Below are 10,000 nucleotides of genomic sequence, written 5' to 3'. Positions count from 1 at the left end.
GAGACCGCTTTCCGACTGCTGAGCCGGTGCCGCGGGGACCCACCTTGACGCGCCGGCTGTCCGAGCAAGCCAGGGGCAAGGGGCATCCAGTGGTACCAGAAGGGAGTCGGTCCGACACCGGGAAGTCGGGTGCCCGTCGCTCCGAATCGAGCCCGGGGTTTTCGTGCGTGTAACAGGGCGGGCGTTTGGACCCGGTTGTCCGGGAGCGGGTCCGCAACGGCGGGAGATTGCCTGGGTTTGGCCGGCCGGCAGTCGAACGCCTTTCGCTCCGGACTCCCGTGTCCGATTTCGGTCAGGGAGGGCTCGTTGGAAAGCCCCGGCGCTGGCGCACACTATATTATCGGCCTGGACCCCGGCAAGTTCGGGAAAGTGTCGCAGTCCCGTAGCGGCTGCCGCCCCGTCGGTCAGCGGCAGCTTATCGGGGATAACTTCGGGACGGAAAGTCCGATCCGGTTGGGGTGAACTGCGACTGAACGGGGTGGGGGGGCCGCACAGACCAGTAGCGGGCTTGTGCAGCTGCCGCTTGGCCCGGCCGAGGTACAGCCGTTGGCTGGAGACCGCTTTCCGACTGCTGAGCCGGAGCCGCGGGGGCCCACCTTGACGCGCCGGCTGTACTAGCAAGCCAGGGGCAAGGGGCATCCAGTGGTACCGGAACGGAGTCGGTCCGACACCGGGAAGCCGGGTGCCCGTCGCTCCGAATCGAGCCCGGTGTTTTCGTGCGTGTAACAGGGCGGGCGTTTGGACCCGGTTGTCCGGGAGCGGGTCCGCAACGGCGGGAGGTTGCCTGTGTTTGGCCGGCCGGCAGTCGAACTCCTTTGGCTCCGGACTCCCGTGTCCGATTTCGGTCAGGGAGGGCTCGTTGGAAAGCCCCGGCGCTGGCGCACACTATATTATCGGCCTGGACCCCGGCAAGTTCGGGAAAGTGTCGCAGTCCCGTAGCGGCTGCCGCCCCGTCGGTCAGCGGCAGCTTATCGGGGATAACTTCGGGACGGAAAGTCCGATCCGGTTGGGGTGAACTGCTACTGAACGGGGTGGGGGGGCCGCACAGACCAGTAGCGGGCTTGTGCAGCTGCCGCTTGGCCTGGCCGAGGTACAGCCGTTGGCTGGAGACCGCTTTCCGACTGCTGAGCCGGAGCCGCGGGGGCCCACCTTGACGCGCCGGCTGTCCTAGCAAGCCAGGGGCAAGGGGCATCCAGTGGTACCGGAACGGAGTCGGTCCGACACCGGGAAGCCGGGTGCCCGTCGCTCCGAATCGAGCCCGGTGTTTTCGTGCGTGTAACAGGGCGGGCGTTTGGACCCGGTTGTCCGGGAGCGGGTCCGCAACGGCGGGAGGTTGCCTGAGTTTGGCCGGCCGGCAGTCGAACGCCTTTGGCTCCGGACTCCCGTGTCCGATTTCGGTCAGGGAGGGCTCATTGCAAAGCCCCGGCGCTGGCGCACACTATATTATCGGACTGGATCCCGGCAAGTTCGGGAAAGTGTCGGCGACCCGTACCGGCTGCCGCCCCGTCGGTCAGCGGCAGCTTATCGGGGATAACTTCGGGAAGGAAAGTCCGATCCGGTCGGGGTCAACTGCCACTGAACGGGGTGGCGGGGCCGCACAGACCAGTAGCGGGCTTGTGTAGCTGCCCCTTTCCCCGGCCGAGGTACAGCCGTTGGCTGGAGACCGCTTTCCGACTGCTGAGCCGGAGCCGCGGGGGCCCACCTTGACGCGCCGGCTGTCCTAGCAAGCCAGGGGCAAGGGGCATCCAAGGGTACCGGAACGGAGTCGGTCCGACACCGGGAAGCCGGGTGCCCGTCGCTCCGAATCGAGCCCGGTGTTTTCGTGCGTGTAACGAGGCGGGCGTTTGGACCCGGTTGTCCTGGAGCGGGTCCGCAACGGCGGGGGATTGCCTGTGTTTGGCCGGCCGGCAGTCGAACGCCTATCGCTCTGGACTCCCGTGTCCGATTTCGGTCAGGGAGGGCTCGTTGGAAAGCCCCGGCGCTGGCGCACACTATATTATCGGCCTGGACCCCGGCAAGTTCGGCAAAGTGTCGCCATCCCGCAGCGGCTGACGGGCCGCCGGTGAGCGGCAGCTTATCGGGCATAACTTCGGGAGGGAAAGTCCGATCCGGTCCGGATCAACGGCAGCCGAACGGGGTGGCGGGCCCGCACAGACCAGTGCCTGGCTTGTGTAGCTGCCCCTTTCCCCGGCCGAGGTACAGCCGTTGGCTGGAGACCACTTTCCGACCACTGAGACGGCGGGGCGGGGGGCGGCCTGCACGCGCCGGCTGCCAGAGCAAGCCAGGGGCAAGGGGCATCCAACGGTATCTGAACGGAGTCGGTCCGACACCGGGAAGCCGGGTGCCCGTCGCTCCGAATCGAGCCTGGGGTGTACGTGTGTTTAACAAGGCGGGCGTTTGGACCCGGTTGCCCGGCACCAGTCGAACGCCTGTCGCTCCCGACTCCCGTGTCCGATTTCGTTCGGGGATGGCTCGTTGGAAAGCCCCGGCTCCGGCGCACACTATATTGCCGAAGTGGCCCCGGGCGAGTTCGGGAAAGTGTCGCCGTCCCGCAGCGGCTGACGGGCCGTCGGTCAGCGGCAGCTTATCGGGGATAACTTCGGGAAGGAAAGTCCGATCCGGTCGGGGACAACGGCAGCTGAACGGGGTGGCGGGGCCGCACAGAGCAGTGCCTCGCTTGTGTAGCTGCCTCTTTCCGCGGCCGAGGTACAGCCGTTGGCTGGAGACCGCTTTCCGACCACTGAGACGGCGGGGCAGGGGGCGGCCTGCACGCGCCGGCTGCCAGAGCAAGCCAGGGGCAAGGGGCATCCAGCGGTATCTGAACGGAGTCGGTCCGACACCGAGAAGCCGGGTGCCCGTCGCTCCGAAGCGAGACCGGGGTTTTTCGTGTGTAACGTGGCGGGCCTTTGGACCCGGTTGGCCGGGCGGCAGTGGAACACACACAGACACTCGCATACACTGAGAGAGACAGAGAGAAGATAGAGATACACAGAGTGAGAAAGACAAAGTCAACTCAGTAACTGAAATGTGAAAACTGACAACTGGGAAACCAAAAGTCAGAGTGGCAAATGATGAACCAAGGTGGCAAATGATTAACTGAAAACTTGTCATTCACATTTGGGACGGAATTCACGATGGGAGTGTATTCGGCCCCCTTACCGGGCCTTGGGGTGCTGCTTTCCCGCTTGTGGAACCGAGTTGGGGTCGTCAAATGGCCTGGTGCATTGTTTGAAACACTGGTTAATGAGTTGTCAAGGTCGGAAATCATAGAACATAAGAGCAGCTCATTAACTGAAATTTTGAACATCGACAACTGGTTAACCAAAAGCCAGAGCGACAAATGATTAACCAAGGAGGCAACTCATTAACTGAATTTCGAACATCGACAACTGGTTAACCAAGAGTCAGAGCGACAAATGATTAACCAAGGAGGCAACTCATTAACTGAAATTTGAACATCGACAACTGGTTAACCAAGAGTCAGAGCGACAAATGATTAACCAAGGAGGCAACTCATTAACTGAATTTCGAACATCGACAACTGGTTAACCAAAAGACACAGGGACAAATGAGTAACCAAAGGGCCAACTCATTAACTGAAATTTCAAAGAGGCAACTCATTAACTGAAATTTTGAACATCGACAACTGGATAACCAAATGTCAGAGCGACAAATGAGTAACCAAGCAGGCAACTGATTAACTGAAAACTTGTCATTCACATTTGGGACGGAATTCACGATGGGAGTGTATTCGGCCCCCTTACCGGGCCTTGGGGTGCTGCTTTCCCGCTTGTGGAACCGAGTTGGGGTCGTCAAATGGCCTGGTGCATTGTTTGAAACACTGGTTAATGAGTTGTCAAGGTCGGAAATCATAGAACATAAGAGCAGCTCATTAACTGAAATTTTGAACATCGACAACTGGTTAACCAAAAGCCAGAGCGACAAATGATTAACCAAGGAGGCAACTCAGTAACTGAATTTCGAACATCGACAACTGGTTAACCAAAAGACACAGGGACAAATGAGTAACCAAAGGGCCAACTCATTAACTGAAATTTCAAAGAGGCAACTCATTAACTGAAATTTTGAACATCGACAACTGGTTAACCAAAAGCCAGAGCGACAAATGATTAACCAAGGAGGCAACTCATTAACTGAATTTCGAACATCGACAACTGGTTAACCAAATGTCAGAGCGACAAATGATTAACCAAGGAGGCAACTCATTAACTGAATTTCGAACATCGACAACTGGTTAACCAAAAGACACAGGGACAAATGAGTAACCAAAGGGCCAACTCATTAACTGAAATTTCAAAGAGGCAACTCATTAACTGAAATTTTGAACATCGACAACTGGTTAACCAAAAGCCAGAGCGACAAATGATTAACCAAGGAGGCAACTCATTAACTGAATTTCGAACATCGACAACTGGTTAACCAAAAGACACAGGGACAAATGAGTAACCAAAGGGCCAACTCATTAACTGAAATTTCAAAGAGGCAACTCATTAACTGAAATTTTGAACATCGACAACTGGATAACCAAAAGCCAGAGCGACAAATGATTAACCAAGGAGGCAACTCATTAACTGAATTTCGAACATCGACAACTGGGTAACCAAAAGACACAGGGACAAATGAGTAACCAAAGGGCCAACTCATTAACTGAAATTTCAAAGAGGCTACTCATTAACTGAAATTTGAACATCGACAACTGGTTAACCAAATGTCAGAGCGACAAATGAGTAACCAAGCAGGCAACTGATTAACTGAAAACTTGTCTTTCACATTTGGGACGGAATTCACGATGGGAATGTATTCGGCCCCCTTACCGGGCCTTGGGGTGCTGCTTTCCCGCTTGTGGAACCGAGTTGGGGTCGTCAAATGGCCTGGTGCATTGTTTGAAACACTGGTTAATGAGTTGTCAAGGTAGGAAATCATAGAACATAAGAGCAGCTCATTAACTGAAATTTTGAACATCGACAACTGGTTAACCAAAAGCCAGAGCGACAAATGATTAACCAAGGAGGCAACTCATTAACTGAATTTCGAACATCGACAACTGGTTAACCAAAAGACACAGGGACAAATGAGTCACCAAAGGGCCAACTCATTAACTGAAATTTCAAAGAGGCAACTCAATAACTGAAATTTTGAACATCGACAACTGGTTAACCAAAAGCCAGAGCGACAAATGATTAACCAAGGAGGCAACTCATTAACTGAATTTCGAACATCGACAACTGGGTAACCAAAAGACACAGGGACAAATGAGTAACCAAAGGGCCAACTCATTAACTGAAATTTCAAAGAGGCTACTCATTAACTGAAATTTGAACATCGACAACTGGGTAACCAAATGTCAGAGCGACAAATGAGTAACCAAGCAGGCAACTGATTAACTGAAAACTTGTCATTCACATTTGGGACGGAATTCACGATGGGAATGTATTCGGCCCCCTTACCGGGCCTTGGGGTGCTGCTTTCCCGCTTGTGGAACCGAGTTGGGGTCGTCAAATGGCCTGGTGCATTGTTTGAAACACTGGTTAATGAGTTGTCAAGGTAGGAAATCATAGAACATAAGAGCAGCTCATTAACTGAAATTTTGAACATCGACAACTGGTTAACCAAAAGCCAGAGCGACAAATGATTAACCAAGGAGGCAACTCATTAACTGAATTTCGAACATCGACAACTGGTTAACCAAAAGACACAGGGACAAATGAGTAACCAAAGGGCCAACTCATTAACTGAAATTTCAAAGAGGCAACTCATTAACTGAAATTTTGAACATCGACAACTGGTTAACCAAAAGCCAGAGCGACAAATGATTAACCAAGGAGGCAACTCATTAACTGAATTTCGAACATCGACAACTGGGTAACCAAAAGACACAGGGACAAATGAGTAACCAAAGGGCCAACTCATTAACTGAAATTTCAAAGAGGCTACTCATTAACTGAAATTTGAACATCGACAACTGGTTAACCAAATGTCAGAGCGACAAATGAGTAACCAAGCAGGCAACTGATTAACTGAAAACTTGTCTTTCACATTTGGGACGGAATTCACGATGGGAATGTATTCGGCCCCCTTACCGGGCCTTGGGGTGCTGCTTTCCCGCTTGTGGAACCGAGTTGGGGTCGTCAAATGGCCTGGTGCATTGTTTGAAACACTGGTTAATGAGTTGTCAAGGTAGGAAATCATAGAACATAAGAGCAGCTCATTAACTGAAATTTTGAACATCGACAACTGGTTAACCAAAAGCCAGAGCGACAAATGATTAACCAAGGAGGCAACTCATTAACTGAATTTCGAACATCGACAACTGGTTAACCAAAAGACACAGGGACAAATGAGTAACCAAAGGGCCAACTCATTAACTGAAATTTCAAAGAGGCAACTCAATAACTGAAATTTTGAACATCGACAACTGGTTAACCAAAAGCCAGAGCGACAAATGATTAACCAAGGAGGCAACTCATTAACTGAATTTCGAACATCGACAACTGGGTAACCAAAAGACACAGGGACAAATGAGTAACCAAAGGGCCAACTCATTAACTGAAATTTCAAAGAGGCAACTCATTAACTGAAATTTTGAACATCGACAACTGTTTAACCAAATGTCAGAGCGACAAATGAGTAACCAAGCAGGCAACTGATTAACTGAAAACTTGTCATTCACATTTGGGACGGAATTCACGATGGGAATGTATTCGGCCCCCTTACCGGGCCTTGGGGTGCTGCTTTCCCGCTTGTGGAACCGAGTTGGGGTCGTCAAATGGCCTGGTGCATTGTTTGAAACACTGGTTAATGAGTTGTCAAGGTAGGAAATCATAGAACATAAGAGCAGCTCATTAACTGAAATTTTGAACATCGACAACTGGTTAACCAAAAGCCAGAGCGACAAATGATTAACCAAGGAGGCAACTCAGTAACTGAATTTCGAACATCGACAACTGGTTAACCAAAAGACACAGGGACAAATGAGTCACCAAAGGGCCAACTCATTAACTGAAATTTCAAAGAGGCAACTCATTAACTGAAATTTTGAACATCGACAACTGGTTAACCAAAAGCCAGAGCGACAAATGATTAACCAAGGAGGCAACTCATTAACTGAATTTCGAACATCGACAACTGGTTAACCAAATGTCAGAGCGACAAATGATTAACCAAGGAGGCAACTCATTAACTGAATTTCGAACATCGACAACTGGTTAACCAAGAGTCAGGGCGACAAATGATTAACCAAGGAGGCAACTCATTAACTGAATTTCGAACATCGACAACTGGTTAACCAAAAGACACAGGGACAAATGAGTAACCAAAGGGCCAACTCATTAACTGAAATTTCAAAGAGGCAACTCATTAACTGAATTTCGAACATCGACAACTGGTTAACCAAATGTCAGAGCGACAAATGATTAACCAAGCAGGCAACTGATTAACTGAAATTTTAAAATTGACAACTGGATAACCAAAAGTGGGAACTCATGCTTCGGACGGGCTTACATACGGCAGGCTGACGCCCGGCAGAGGCCCGGGCTTCGCCTCCCTTGCGTAAGCGACCGTCTCCGAATCGATTAAAGGCGTAAAATCGGAGTTCAGAGCGGGAAAATTTTTTCCCGAAAACGGCCGGAAAAAAAAAAATGTCTCCTTTTCCGCCGAGCAGGGTGGCATTCGAACGGGCACGGGAAGCCGCGTCTAACGGTGTAAAAACGGCTTGGCTCCGACGCGGGAGTGCGGAGATATGGCCGTTCAAAGTTGTACTGGAAGTCCGGAAGGAGAAAAATTTGACTGCCTGTAGCCGAAAAAAGTTCCAGCGGTCGGTCACAAAAGTCAAATCCGTCCCGCTGATTTGACACTTGTCATTTCTGGCAGGGGGGATTGGCGGGGTACCTGGAGAATGGTAGGAGGTGGTTTTTCGAGACTTTATCTGTTTTCCAGATTACTGTCTAGGGCCTCCAGGTCTGCAGAGACCGACCCGGGCTGCCGTCCAACCGACTTTTAACCCTTTTTGGGTGGAAATTTATTTCCATTTTTAACCAATTTTCGGGTTTTTGGTCGGGCTTAAAAACGGCAGCCTGACGCCCGGCAGAGGCCGGGGCTTCGGCTCCCTTGCGTAAGGGACCGTATACGAAACGATTAAAGCCGAAAAATCCGAGTTCAGAGCGGGAAATTTTTTTCCCGAAATCGGCCGAAAAATAAAAAAATTCTCCTTTTCCGCCGAGCAGGGCGGCATTCGAACGGGCACGGGAAGCCGCGTCTAACGGTGTAAAAACGGCTTGGCTCCGACGCGGGAGTGCGGAGATATGGCCGTTCAAAGTTGTACTGGAAGTCCGGAAGGAGGAAAATTTGACTGCCTGTAGCCGAAAAAAGTTCCAGCGGTCGGTCACAAAAGTCAAATCCGTCCCGCTGATTTGACACTTGTCATTTCTGGCAGGGGGGATTGGCGGGGTACCTGGAGAATGGTAGGAGGTGGTTTCTCGAGACTTTGTCTGTTTTCCAGATTACTGTCTAGGGCCTCCAGGTCTGCAGAGACCGACCAGGGCTGCCGTCCAACCGACTTTTAACCCTTTTTGGGTGGAAATTTATTTCCATTTTTAACCAATTTTCGGGTTTTTGGTCGGGCTTAAAAAACGGCAGCCTGACGCCTGGCAGAGGCCGGGGCTTCGGCTCCCCTTGCGTAAGGGACCGTATTCGACCCGATTAAGCCCCGAAAATGGATCCAAATGTCGGCCGACCAAGTAAGCTTGCTGGGGAGAGAGACTAAGTGCCGGGCTGGGCACCTCATTAACCAGTGAAAAGTTTTGGCTGCTGGAGAGACTAAGTCCCAGCCTGGGCACATCATTAACCATAAATGAAAAAGGCGAGGCCGAGTCTGGTGCATGGCTAACTGATTAACCAAATTGGCAAGGCCCGGGCTGAAAGTGAATGAGCGACCCGTGGCCAGGGGGCTGGAATGCGGGAGAGAATCCAACCCCCAAAATATGGAAGTCCGATGAGAAAATATTCGGCCGCCTTTTGCGGGCCTCGGGTGTTGCTTCCCGGCCTGGGAAAGTGAGTTGCTCCCGCCGAATTGACATGTGCATTTAACGATTTCGAGACATGATTAACCAAAACGCGGAAGTCCGATGAGAAAATATTAGGGCCCTTCAAGCGGGCCTCCGGTGATGCTTTCCGGCTTGGGAAAGTGAATTGCTCCCGCCGAATTGACATGTGCATTTAACGATTTCGAGACATGATTAACCAAAACGCGGAAGTCCGATGAGAAAATATTCGGCCGCCTTTTGCGGGCCTCGGGTGTTGCTTCCCGGCCTGGGAAAGTGATTTGCTACCGCCAAATTGACATGTGTCATTTCTGGCAAGTGTCTCAGGACATAGTTAATGAGTTGCAGTTTGGGAAATCATTAACCTCGTCGGAAGTCCCGATGAAGAAAAAAAAAAGTGCCATTTGCGGGGATTTGGGTGCTCCTGGTCGGATAGAGGTGGCCGTTTGACCCGCTGATTTGACACTTGTCATTTCTGGCAGGGGGGGTTGGCGGGGTGCCCGGAGATTTTCGGGAACACGATTTTCAGAACAAAATTCACTCAGCGGGAGCACTTTGAAAATGCCCGAAAAGTGTTACTTTGCTAAAAGGCTCATTTTATCAATATAGAGACCTTTCAAAGAGTATTGGAAAGTCATATTAAAGTGGTTTTGTGGCTTTTATGACTTAATGACAAAAAACTCTAAGTGTGAATCTGAAATCGTAGACAGACAGCAGAAACATATAAATAATTCCAGCGTCTAAGTTTCATTTGCTGTCTGTCACACAGGTGCCTCTGAACCGGTCAGGGCCTGTGACCCCACTGAGCTTGTGTTTTGTGGCTTATGCACACGCAGTGTTTGCACCAAGTTCCCCTGTGTTGTGCGCTCAGTGGGCCCGTCCAAGACAGCAGAAACAAGATGTACATGCCAGCGTCTTTAAAGTTTCATTTGTTGTCTTGT

This window comes from Somniosus microcephalus, unplaced genomic scaffold (assembly GCF_052327205.1).
Source record: "Somniosus microcephalus isolate GS21.2 unplaced genomic scaffold, FLI_Smic_1.0 scaffold169, whole genome shotgun sequence".
NCBI lineage: Eukaryota > Metazoa > Chordata > Chondrichthyes > Squaliformes > Somniosidae > Somniosus > Somniosus microcephalus.
This window is presented reverse-complemented; position numbering follows the sequence as displayed.